Raw genomic sequence first — 12,278 nt, forward strand, 5'->3', positions numbered from 1 at the left:
CGCATTTTCCCAATTGTCACAACTTCTACCGAAGTCGTTGCCTCTCCCTGTTCGGGCGGTGGTCGATGTCACCGGTCTTCTAGCCATCATTGATCCATTTTTCATTTTCCATTGGTTTTGTCTTGTCTTCCCACACACCTGTTTTCAATCCCATTCATTACCTGTTGTGTATTTAACCCTCTGTTTCCCCTCATGTCTTTGTCAGAGATTGTTTATTGTCAGTGTTGTGTTTATTGTATAGGTGCGCGACGGGTCCTCGTACCCATGTTTGTTCATATTTTATTCTTATTAGTTATATTATATTATATTTTATTCTTATTAGTGTTATGGAGCATGCTACGTGGACATTCATTAAAAGACTCCGTTTGACTCTCCTGTGCCTGACTTCCCTGCCACCTATACACACGACTCTGACACCTATAAACAATGGCTTGACTTACTTTTGATATTACATGAATAAAGTTTAGAAACTTTTGTGAAGGTTTGTTGTGGCTATTATTAAGCTTTACATTACAGCCTTATTGTAAAAAAAAAAAGAAAAAAAAATTCCCCTCATCAAGGTTCAAGCTACACAAGCTATGCCCATAATGACAAAGCAAAAACAGTTTTTTAGAAATTATGAAATTTATATAAGAATGCAGACCCTTCACTCAGTTTCTCCTGTTATTCTCTGAACATTCTCTCAAGCTCTGTCAGGTTTGAGGGGGAGCATCGCTGCACAGCTATTTTCAGGTCTCTCTGGAGATGTTCGTTTGGGTTCTAGCTGGGCCACTCAAGGACATTCGGAGACTTGTCTGAAAGCCACTTCTGCATTCTCTTGGCTGTGTGATTAGGGTCGTTGTCCAGTTGAAAGGTGAATCTTCGGCCCAGTCTGAGGTCCTGAGCAGGTTTTCATCAAGAATCTCTCTGTACTTTGCTCCGTTCATCTTTGCCTACATCCTGACAAGTCTCCCAGTATCTGCTGCTGAAACACATCCCCACCACCATGCTTTACCGTAGGGATGATGCCATGTTTCCTCCAGATGTGGCGCTTGGCATTCAGGCCAAGAGTTCAATCTTGGTTTCATCAGACCAGAGAATCTTGTTTCTCATGGTCTGAGAGTCCTTTAGGCGCCCTTTGGCAAACTCCAAGGGAGCTGTCATGTGCATTTTACTGAGGAGTGGCTTCCATCTGGCCACTCTACAATAAAGGCCTGATAGGGGTGGTGCTGCAGAGATGGTTGTCCTTCTGGAAGGTTCTCCCATCTCCACAGAGGAACTCTGGAGCTCTTTCAGAGTGACCATCGGGTTCTTGGTCACCTCCCTGACTAAGGCCGTTCTACCCCGATTACTCAGTTTGGCCGGGCGGCCAGCTATAGGAAGAGTCTTGGTGGTTCCAAACTTCTTCCATTCAAAAATGATGGAGGCCACTGTGTTCTTGGGGACCTTCAAGGCTACAGACATGTTTTGGGTCCCTTCCCCAGTTTTGTGCCTCGACACAATCCTGTCTTGGAGCTATATGGACAATTCCTTCAACCTCATGGCTTGGTATTTTCTCTGACATGCACTGTCAATTGTGGAACCTTATATAGACATGTGTGTGCCTATCCAAATCATGCCTAATCAATTGAATTTACCACAGGTGGACTCCAATTAAGATGTAAAAACATCTCAAGGATGATTAATTTCGAGTCTCATAGCAAAGGAACTGAATACTTATGTAAATAAGGTAATTGTAATACATATGCAAACATTTCTAAAAACCTGTTGTTTCTTTGTCATTATGGGGTATTGTGTGTAGATTGAGGGAAAACAGTTATTTTATCAATTTTAGAATAAGGCTGTAATGTAACAAAATGTGGAAAAAGGGAAGGGGTCTGAATACTTTCTGAATGCACTAGATATTTTGTATTATATTAATATCATTAGTTCGACACCTAAGCCTATAGGCCTATGCATGCAATGCACTGATGCATTTAGTGATAAAATCCCGGACATTTGATCCGTTAGGTGGACAATTACTGTTTTAGGAAAGTAGCCTAAAAAACTATTTAAAAAATGGTCTATACGGTTTTGCAAATTCTACATGATGAAACACAAGGAATAGTGTTTTTGTAATTTGTTAAAATCTGTTTTTAATCCTTAAGAGTCTATTTACCTACCCGTGCTTCAATCTAAGTAACATAATAAAAAAATCTCCATCAAAATCCTTGTTTAAGCTCGAGATTTCTGTTTTTTGCATGGGCTGTGTCTCAATCCACCACATCCAACAGGCCTTCCACATCTGCAGTGGAAAGTGGCCAAGCTACAGCAGTGTTTGTCAGATCTTGAGACATCCCAAAAATCGGTCTTCTCACGAAAATGTCTGTAACATCCCAACGGTTTGGCCTACAAAAATAATATGACCACTCTATGGAAAGTGGAGACTTTCACAGAACTCGTCTGAAGGTAACCCATACAAATAAATGGAAGTATGGGGGTAGTTTTGTGACAACAAAAATAAGGGGTTAAATACAGTATGTCTAAATATAGACACATTTAAAAAATATTTCCTGAGCTTTCTTATATCTCCTAGATATAGGACAGACACTACAAAACTGTATCCATGAAAATGGTATAAGATTATTCCTTATTTATGAATGTTCTACTCAATGAGTTTCTATGGGCTATTAGAAATAAAGGTCAAATTGTTATATACTTTAAGGGGTCCGAAACCTCTAAATCAAATGGCTAAATGATCCATGGTATGTATGACCATCTTAAAGCAATTCCATATGTTAGCTTAGAACACCACCACCCCAAACATCTAAAGAATAAGGTACAGACTATGGTTGAATATCTTCCTGGTATTTGACAAATGTTCCATCCTGAGAATAATCACTTTCCTTCCGGTTTCCTTCCCATCCACCCGGAAGTGTCCTTCTAAACTATATAAATGTGTCTGGATTTGATTAGAGCTTTGATCATCATGAAAATTCAAGTATGATGCTACCTGAGTCTGATAAGCCATACATTAAATACAATTTATGAGCCCGAGGCTAGCAAACATTACGTATGACAGAAAAACATAAAAGCCCATAGATGTAGCTATATTAAAATAATGTGACCTGAGATGTGTAAATTAGACTTGCATTCAGTCCTTATATTACTGTAGCAGTTGCTGAAGCAAATGTAGGCACCACAATGGAAAATGAGGCGACGAGTGAGTCGGTTAACCCTGAGCCTATGCAACTAGGCAGAGCTGGACTATCGCCTAAGGAACGTTCGGGACATTATATAGCCACCTGCCCCTTCTGGTGGAATCCCGCAAACTTTCCCCCCGTTTCATTGGCCCTTTTCCCATCTCTAGAGTCCTTAGTTCCGCTGCTGTTCGTCTTTTGTTACCCCGTGCCCTCCGTATTCACCCTAGATTCCATGTGTCTTGGATTAAGCCTGTGTCTCACAGCCCTTTGTCTTCTGTTTCTAGGCCCAATTCTCCTCCCCGTGTCATCGATGGCTATCCGGCGTACACAGTGAGCCGCCTTCTGAGTATTCGACCGCGGGGCAGTGGTTTCCAGTACTTGGTTGACAGGGAGGGTTATGGCCCAGAGGAGAGGTGCTGGGTCCCCACTAGAAACAGGACCTGGACCCAGCCCTCATCGCCGACCCTAAACTGTTTCACCTGTCCTTCTCCACCCCCCTCCAGGTGTCGCACATCTACTCCACTCATCCCCAGGGTATTTATACCTGTGTTTTCTGTTTGTGCCAGTTTTCTTGGCCTCGTCAACCAGTGTTTTTCTCTAAGCTCCTGGTTTTCCCAGTCTCTCTTTTTCTCGTCCTCCTGGTTTTGACCCTTGCCTGTCTTGACTCTGAGCCCGCCTGCCTGACCACTCTGCCTGCCCCTGACCTTGAGCCTGCCTGCCACCCTGTACCGTTTTGGACTCTGCCCTGGCTTTGAACGCTTGCCTGTCCCTGACCTGTCTTTTGGCTGTCCCTTGGATTATAATAAATATCAGAGCTCAAACCATCTGCCTCCTGTGTCTACATCTGGGTCTCACCTTGTGTCGCGATAGTAATATGTCATGTTTTGTGTGGACCACAGGAAGAGCAACTGCTGCTTTTGAATCAGCTAATGGTGATCCTAATAAAATACCAGAAAATGTACTAAGGAACATGATAACGCCCTGATTTTAAGGGACGTTACCAGCAGCCTGGAAACATGCCATGGTGGTGCCAATTGTGAATACAGACCCATAGCGTTGACCTATGTACTGTGTAAAGTAATGGAAGGAATGGTCACAGACTGATTAGTACATACTGTATGTTTGCGAGTAAACATCTCTTTTCGCTGTACCAGAGCAGATTTAGGTTATGACGGTGTACCATGGACTCAGTGCTAGCACTGGACTGTGATATAAAGAAGGTGCTGGCCAACAAGGAGGGAGTGGTGGCGGTGTTTCTGGACGTTGAAAAGGCATATGCTCTGGAAAGGGGCACTGCTGCTGAACTTGTATGCTGCTGGGGTGCGGGGTCGCCTGTTTAATTGGATTCAGGAATTCTTGAAGAACCGTGCGATCCAGGTCTGAGTTGGTGGGGCCTATTTTGAGTCAGCGGGGACAGAGAATGGGAAATGGCAGGGAAATGTAGTTAGTCCAATTTTGTTTAATATTATGATGAATGACATGTTCCAGGATGTCGGGCCTGGTTTTGGCCTCTCCCTGTTTGCCGATGATGGGGTGCTCTGGAAAAGAGGAAGGAATATTCCGTTTGTGGTCCAGAAGGTGCAGGAGGCATTGGGAATGCTGTTGGACTGAAAATATAGGTGGGAGTTTAGACCAATATAAAAAAAGAATGTGGAGCAAGGGCTTGAAATGTATGATACACTGCTGGAACGGGTCAAGACGTTCAAATTCCTGTGGGTTTGGTTGGAAGAGAAAATGTCCTGGAGCAGTGGTTCCCAAACATTTTATAGTCCCGTACGCCTTCAAACATTCAACCTCCAGCTGTGTACCCAGTCTAGCACCGGGGTCAGCGCACTCTCAAATGTTGTTTTTTGCCATAATTGTAAGCCTGCCACACACACACTATACGATACATGTATTAAACTTAAGAATGAGTGTGAATTTTTGTCACAACCCGGCTTGTGGGAAGTGACAAAGAGCTCTTATAGGACCAGGGCACAAATCATGAAATAATAATAATCAGTAACTGTGCTCTTTATTTTGCCATCTTACATATAAAACCTTATTTGTTCATCAAAAATGGTGAATAACAATGATGGAAAAACCTGTGTTGTCCTTGTTAATGCAGACAGAGAAGAGCTAATCATAGCCTCAATTTGGTCCTGCACGTTGAATATAGTTGCGGAGAGTCCCTGCAATCCTAGATTCAGATCATTCAAGGAGAGAAAAACAGACAAGTGTAAATTATGGTCAGTAAAGAAAACGTTAACCTCGTCACTCAATTTAAAAAAACGTGTACTTTGCCCCTTGATAACCAGCGCACTTCTGTGTGTTGTAAAAGTGTTACATGGTTGCTGCCCATATCATTGCATAGTGCAGGAAATACACGAGAGTTCAGGGGCCTTGCTTTTAACTTCTTGAAACTCCCCACCCCGGATCCGGGTTTGTGACTAAAGCCTCAGGCTCATTAGCATAACGCAACGTTAACGATTTCTGAAAATCGCAAATAAAATGAAAATAATGCATCTGCTCTCAAGCTTAGCCTTTTCTTAACAACACTGTCATCTCAGATTTTCAACATATGCTTTTGAACCATAGAAATTGACTAATTTGTGTAAGAGTATGCAAAGCTAGCATAGCATTTTGAGTAGCATTTAGCACGCAACATTTTCACAAAAACCAGATAACCAAATAAATAAAATAATTTACCTTTGAAGAGCTTCTGATGTTTTCAATGAGGAGACTCTCAGTTACATACCAAATGCGCAGTTTTTCCTGAAAGCGTCTGTGTGTAGGAGAAATCGTTCCGTTTTCTACATTGCGTCTGGCTACCGAAACGAACCGAAAATTCAGTCACCTACAACGTAAAACTTTTTCCGGATTAACTACATAATATCGACCGAAACATGGCAAACGTTGTTTGGAATCAATCCTCAAGGTGTTTTTTCACATATCTCTTCATTGATATGCAGTTCGTGGAAGCTTGCTTTCCTCTCTGTATCCCATGGAAAAATACTGGCAGGTGACTTTTGCGCACCAATATCGGCGCAGGACACCGGGCGGACACCTGGTAAATGTGGTCTCTTATGGTCAATCTTCCAATGATCTGCCTACAAATACGTCACAATGCTGCAGACACCTTGGGGAAACGACAGAAAGGGCAGGCTCATTCCTCTCGCATTCACAGCCATATAAGGAGACAATGGAAAACAGAGCCTCAAAAATCCTGCTCATTTCCTGGATGCCATCTCATCTTGGTTTTGCCTGAAGCTCACGTTCTAGGGCACGCACAGAGAATATCTTGGTAGTTTTGAACACGTCAGAGTGTTGTCTTTCGAAAGCTATCAATTATATGCATAGTCGAGCATCTTTTTGTAACAAAATATCTTGTTTAAAACGGGAACGTTTTTCATCCAAAAATAAAATAGCGCCCCCATAGATGTAAGAGGTTAACAAAGTTAACCATTTTTCACTGTCGTGTCCAAAACGTCTTTCAAGCTGTCAGGCATTCCCTTGGCAGCAAGAGCCTCTCGGTGGATGCTGCAGTGTACCCAAGTAGCGTCAGGAGCAACTGCTTACACATGCGTTACCACTCCACTATGTCTCCCTGTCATGGTTTTTGCGCCATCAGTCCAGATATAGATACCAACCCATCTAGATCACTAAAGTCTGTTTGATGTCACAAAGCTGTCCAGTATTGAAAAATATCCTCTCATGTTATCCTGGTTTCCTGAAGAGTATGTCTTCCTTAATTGACCCCCCATAAATGTAACAGACATATACCATGAGCTGTGCCAGGCCCGCCACATCTGTTGACTCATCCAGCTGTAACACATAAAATTCACTGGCTTGTATGTGAAGCAGTAATTGTTTCAAAATATCTCCTGCCATGTCACTGATGTGTCGTGAAACAGTGCAGGTGTAGTATTTCTGGTTGTAGCAGTACTACCAGTAGAGCTGGTATGTGTCTCTATGGACATGGACCTTACTTTTTTATTTATTTATTTTTTTACAATTTATCAATATTCTAGCCAACGGAATGAGCAGCAGCTAGTTTTAGCTACATATGACACCATTAGTGGAATTCTTGCGAAAGAGTAACAGTTAACGTGATTGGTTGTTCACTATTTGACTAAGCTACCTGTATTTGACATTGGGTTGTTATTTCGCAAAACACTACATGGTTTAATTTTATTTTTGACAGTGAAATGAGGCTACTCAGGCGAGAGAAAAAACATACCCAAATGTATAGCCCCGTTGGAAAATATAAATGGACTGTTTGAAAATATGAATCACATTTTTATTTGGCGTACCCCTGACGGCATCCGCTTGGTGCTGGAATATGGGAGCATGGCATTTGGATCGGCGGCAGCTACAACACTGTGGATGTTGGATGTGGTACAGGCATGGGCGCTAAGGTTGTGTTGTGGGGCATTTCGAACTACCCCTATCCCTGTGTTGTTGGTTGTAATTGGGGAGGTTCTGTTGAGGCTGAGACGAGCTAAGTACAGGGAATGACTCAACTCCCCTCGCAAGGTGTCTGTTGGGAGAGGCATGGGAATGGGGAGGTGAGGGAAATGTTTTTTATTTATTTTACCTTTATTTAACTAGGCAAGTCAGTTAATTAAGAACAAATTCTTATTTTCAATGACGGCCTAGGAACAGTGGGTTAACTGCCTGTTCAGGGGCAGAAGGACAGATTTGTACCTTGTCAGCTCAGGGGATTTGAACTTGCAAGCTTTTGGTTACTAGTTCAACACTGTAACCACTAAGCTATGTGACCCAAGTGCAGGAAAGGTGGGAGGAGTTAAGAATGGGAGGTCTGGAAGTGGGGGTCCCTGTCTGCTGGCCATAAGTTCCTCAGTGGCTCTTTGATGAAGGTTCAGTCTTCTCTGCTGAAATGCTAGCACTAGTTTCGGCATTGGGATGGGTGGAAGAAATGGATCCTAAAGGGTTTTGTGTTTTGTGTTCAGACTCTGCTGCTAGACTGGTCAAAGGGAATTCAAAGGCATGACCAGACCTGATAAGGTGGGTCAGAAATGGTGTACGGTAGTTTTCTCTGGATCCCAACTCATGTTGTGGTAGGGGAAATGAGGCAGCTCTGAAAAGGGAGGAGGTCGATGTGGTGGTCCCATTAGGGGGGGATGGAATTTCAGAGCATCACAGTAGAGGGGTTGACCCAGGAGTGGTAAAATAAGTGAGAGAGAGAGAGGAGCGGGGAAGGCAGTTTTTCTCCACCCAGAATTCTGTGAGGAAGGTCAGTAGGAATCAGGGGCCTCTTTTATAAATGTTGCGTACGCACAAAATATGCCCCAAAACATGCATGTGCCAGTTTTCACATAAAATTGGGAAATTATTTAAAAAAATATTTGACCTGAGAATGTGCTTATCCTCCTGCAAACTTTAGATCATGCATATGCACAGTGTTTGAAGTATTGCATTTGCAAGAGGCAAAACTAGGCCGTCACTATAAATAAGAATTTGTTCATAACTGACTTTAAAAAAGTAGCCTATTTAGTAGCCTTGTGCAGGAATATTCATATAGCTTAATATAATAGAAATCATTTGCTGTTATTGAGAAGATTAAAATAATTAGAAATAGGCATCTATTTTCTATTATTTATTTAATTTCCACGATCCTTGCAGAGTAAATTACTCACCTTTTCTAACTGTGATGGTTTCATATTTGCAAAATAGCCTAACTCCTACTGTAATGGTTGTCGTCTTGAGATAGAGAGGAGGACCAAGGTGCAGCGTGATAAGTGTTCAGGTCTTTTTAATAAACAAACTGAACACTGGAACAAAACAATAAACGATGTGAACAAAACGAAACAGTACTGTGTGGCCCAAACACTCACACGGAAACAAACACCCACAAACCAAAAGTGAAACCCAGGCTACCTAACTTTGATTCTCAATCAGGGACAACAATTGACAGCTGCCTCTGATTGAGAACCATACTGGGCCGAACTCAAAAAACAAAATAGAAAAACCAACATAGACTGCACACCCCAACTCACGCCATGACCATACTAAAACAAAGACAAAAACAAAGGAACTAAGGTCAGAACGTGACACCTACAACATCGTTGTCTCTGATTGAGAAGCATACTTAGGTAGCCTGTTCCCACCTGTGTTTGTGGGTAGATGTTTTCTGTCTTTGTGTCTGCACCAGACAGAACTGTTTCGGTTTAATTTCGTTCTCTTGTTGTTTTTGTCATTCAGTGTTCTGTTCTATTAAATAATCATGAACACTTACCACGCTGCGCTTTGGTCCTCACCTTCTTCCTCTGCATGCCGTTACACCACTGGTCCTGGGATTCATCATTACGCACACCTGGCACTCATCATTACGTGCACCTGGTAATCATTATAATTCACACCTGGACTTAATTACCTTCATCATCTACTCCTTTTTCTATGTCACTCTTCCATGTTCACTCACCAGTTGGTATTATTATTGTGTATCAGCGTTCTGCCTTATGTTAGTGTCGTGTTCTATTAAAATGTTTCACCTGCTTCAAACTCTCCTCCCCATCATTACAGAATACGTACTCAATATGGAAACAGCAGGACAACCGGACAACCGGACATCTGACCAGACAATCGATGAACAAGGTTAACTTCTTTGTCAACACCATGATCAGCTGGCTCAACTGGGGATGGCCATGGGAGATGTTCTCTGCAGTCTACAACATCTCAACAGCGGAGGATATTCTAGAGCCAGTCTACCCAACGAATCAGCACACCAGCCCATCGAGCAAACCACTCAGGTCAACGATACCCGTCTACCCTTCCCGGAGAAATATGATGGGACACCATCCAAATGCCGTGACTTCCTCGTTCAGGGCTCCCTCTATTTCGTACATCAGATGGGAGCCCCCACCACTGACAGGTCTAAGGTTGCCACGGTTATTTCTCTGCCGACTGGGCGGACATTGGAAAAGACTACCACTGTCTGGGAGAGAGGAGAGGAGGAGCTTGAGTCTTATGAGGGGTTTATGGCTCTGTTTAAATGTATTTCCGATCATCCTGTGGGGGGCAGAGAGGGAGGTGAGCATCTGCATCAGCTCCAGCAGGGGAATCAGACAGCTGCTGAGTATACTCTTACCTTCCGGACAGTAGCAGCTTCCAATGGACGGAATGAGCCGGCGCTCAGCACGTTATTTAGAAGGGGCCTGCGTGTGGAGGTCCTCTGCGTGAGGAGGCCCTGGACACACTCATTACGATGGCAATCCGTCTGGATATCCTCCTCTGGGAGAGTTGGCACCTTCATTGCTTCTCTACCTCCTTCGGCAAGTGTTCGGGATCAGAGCCTGAACCCATGAAGGTAGGGGTCACACACATTCCCGCGGCGGAACAATGCAGACGGATACAGCTGTGGCTCTGTCTGTACTATGGTCAGGGAGGGCACAAGCACCAGCAGTGTCCGTTACTTCAGAATCCGGGATCCACTAGAGGGATGGTGCGTGATGTTACATCCCCTGGACAAGGAGTGAGTATTCCAGCTACTGCTCTTCCTGTTAGACTCTTTGTCATACCCATCACTCTGACGGACTGACCCTCATGCCATGTGTCTACAGCTTTAGTGGATTCCGGGGATGCTGGGAACTTTAAGGATCAGACCCTTGCCTCCTCTCTCAATATTAATACACACCCACTCTCCTCTCCATTTCCGGTTCAAGGTCTTGGCTGTCGGCCTCTAGGATCTGGAACCATCACACACATCACCCAACCACTCACCCTTACTGTGGAGCCTAATCACCAGGAAAACATCCCCTTCTTCATCACCAGTACACCAGTTCACAAAATCATCCTCGGGTCTACCTTGGCTTCAGCGCCATAACCCTACCATCTCATGGTCGAGGATGAGAATCACTGACTGGTTACCTGAATGCCGGAGGACATGCTTCCCTGTCCCCTGTGGTTCCACGTCGGTTGCCCTCCAGCCCAATAACTCAGAGGAATATCAGGATCTAAGGGAGGTATTCTCTAAGACCCGTCTTACCTGTCTCCCTCCTCATCGCCCCTGGGTCTGTGCCATTTACCTGTTTTCCGGTGCTACACCTCCGTGCAGACGCATTTACCCTCTGTCGGTGGCTGAGACCCAGGCCAACCGACAGAGGGTAGATGGACTACATTCAAGATGACCTCCAACAGGGTTTCACCTGCAGGTCCACATCCCCTGCGTTGGCTGGTTTCTTCTTCGTTGCCAAGAAGGAAGGAGGATTAATCCCTTTTATCAATTACCGAGGACTCAATGACATCACCACAAAGTATTGGTACCCTCTTCTGCTGGTGCCTTCAGCCATCGAGCAGGTTCTTCATCAAACTGGCCCTGCAGAGTGCCTACAATTTCATTCACATGGGAGGGGGATCAAATCAAACTTTATTTGCCACGTGCCGAATACAACAAGTGTAGACTTTACAGTGAGATGCTTACTTACAAGGCCTTAACCAACAGTGCAGGTCAAGAAGAAGAAAGAAAATATTTACAAAGTTGACTAAAATAAAAAGTCATAATAAAAAGTAACACAATAAGAATAACAATAACGGGGCTATATTTATTTTTATTTATTTATTTCACCTTTATTTAACCAGGTAGGCAAGTTGAGAACAAGTTCTCATTTACAATTGCGACCTGGCCAGGATAAAGCAAAGCAGTTCGACACATACAACGACACAGAGTTACACAGGAGAAAAACAAACATACAGTCAATAATACAGTATAAACAAGTCTATGTACGATGTGAGCAAATGAGGTGAGATAAGGGAGGTAAAGGCAACAAAAGGCAATGGTGGCAAAGTAAATACAATATAGCAAGTAAAACACTGGAATGGTAGATTTGCAATGTGCAAAGTAGAAATAAAAATAATAGGGTGCAAAGGAGCAAAATAAATAAATTAAATACAGTAGGGAAAGAGGTAGTTGTTTGGGCTAAAATATAGGTGGGCTATGTACAGGTGCAGTAATCTGTGAGCTGCTCTGACAGTTGGTGCTTAAAGCTAGTGAGGGAGATAAGTGTTTCCAGTTTCAGTGCTTTTTGTAGTTCGTTCCAGTCATTGGCAGCAGAGAACTGGAAGGAGAGGCGGCCAAAGAAAGAATTGGTTTTGGGGGTGACTAGAGAGATATACCTG

The sequence above is a fragment of the Oncorhynchus masou genome, chromosome 13, assembly GCF_036934945.1.
Source record: "Oncorhynchus masou masou isolate Uvic2021 chromosome 13, UVic_Omas_1.1, whole genome shotgun sequence".
NCBI lineage: Eukaryota > Metazoa > Chordata > Actinopteri > Salmoniformes > Salmonidae > Oncorhynchus > Oncorhynchus masou.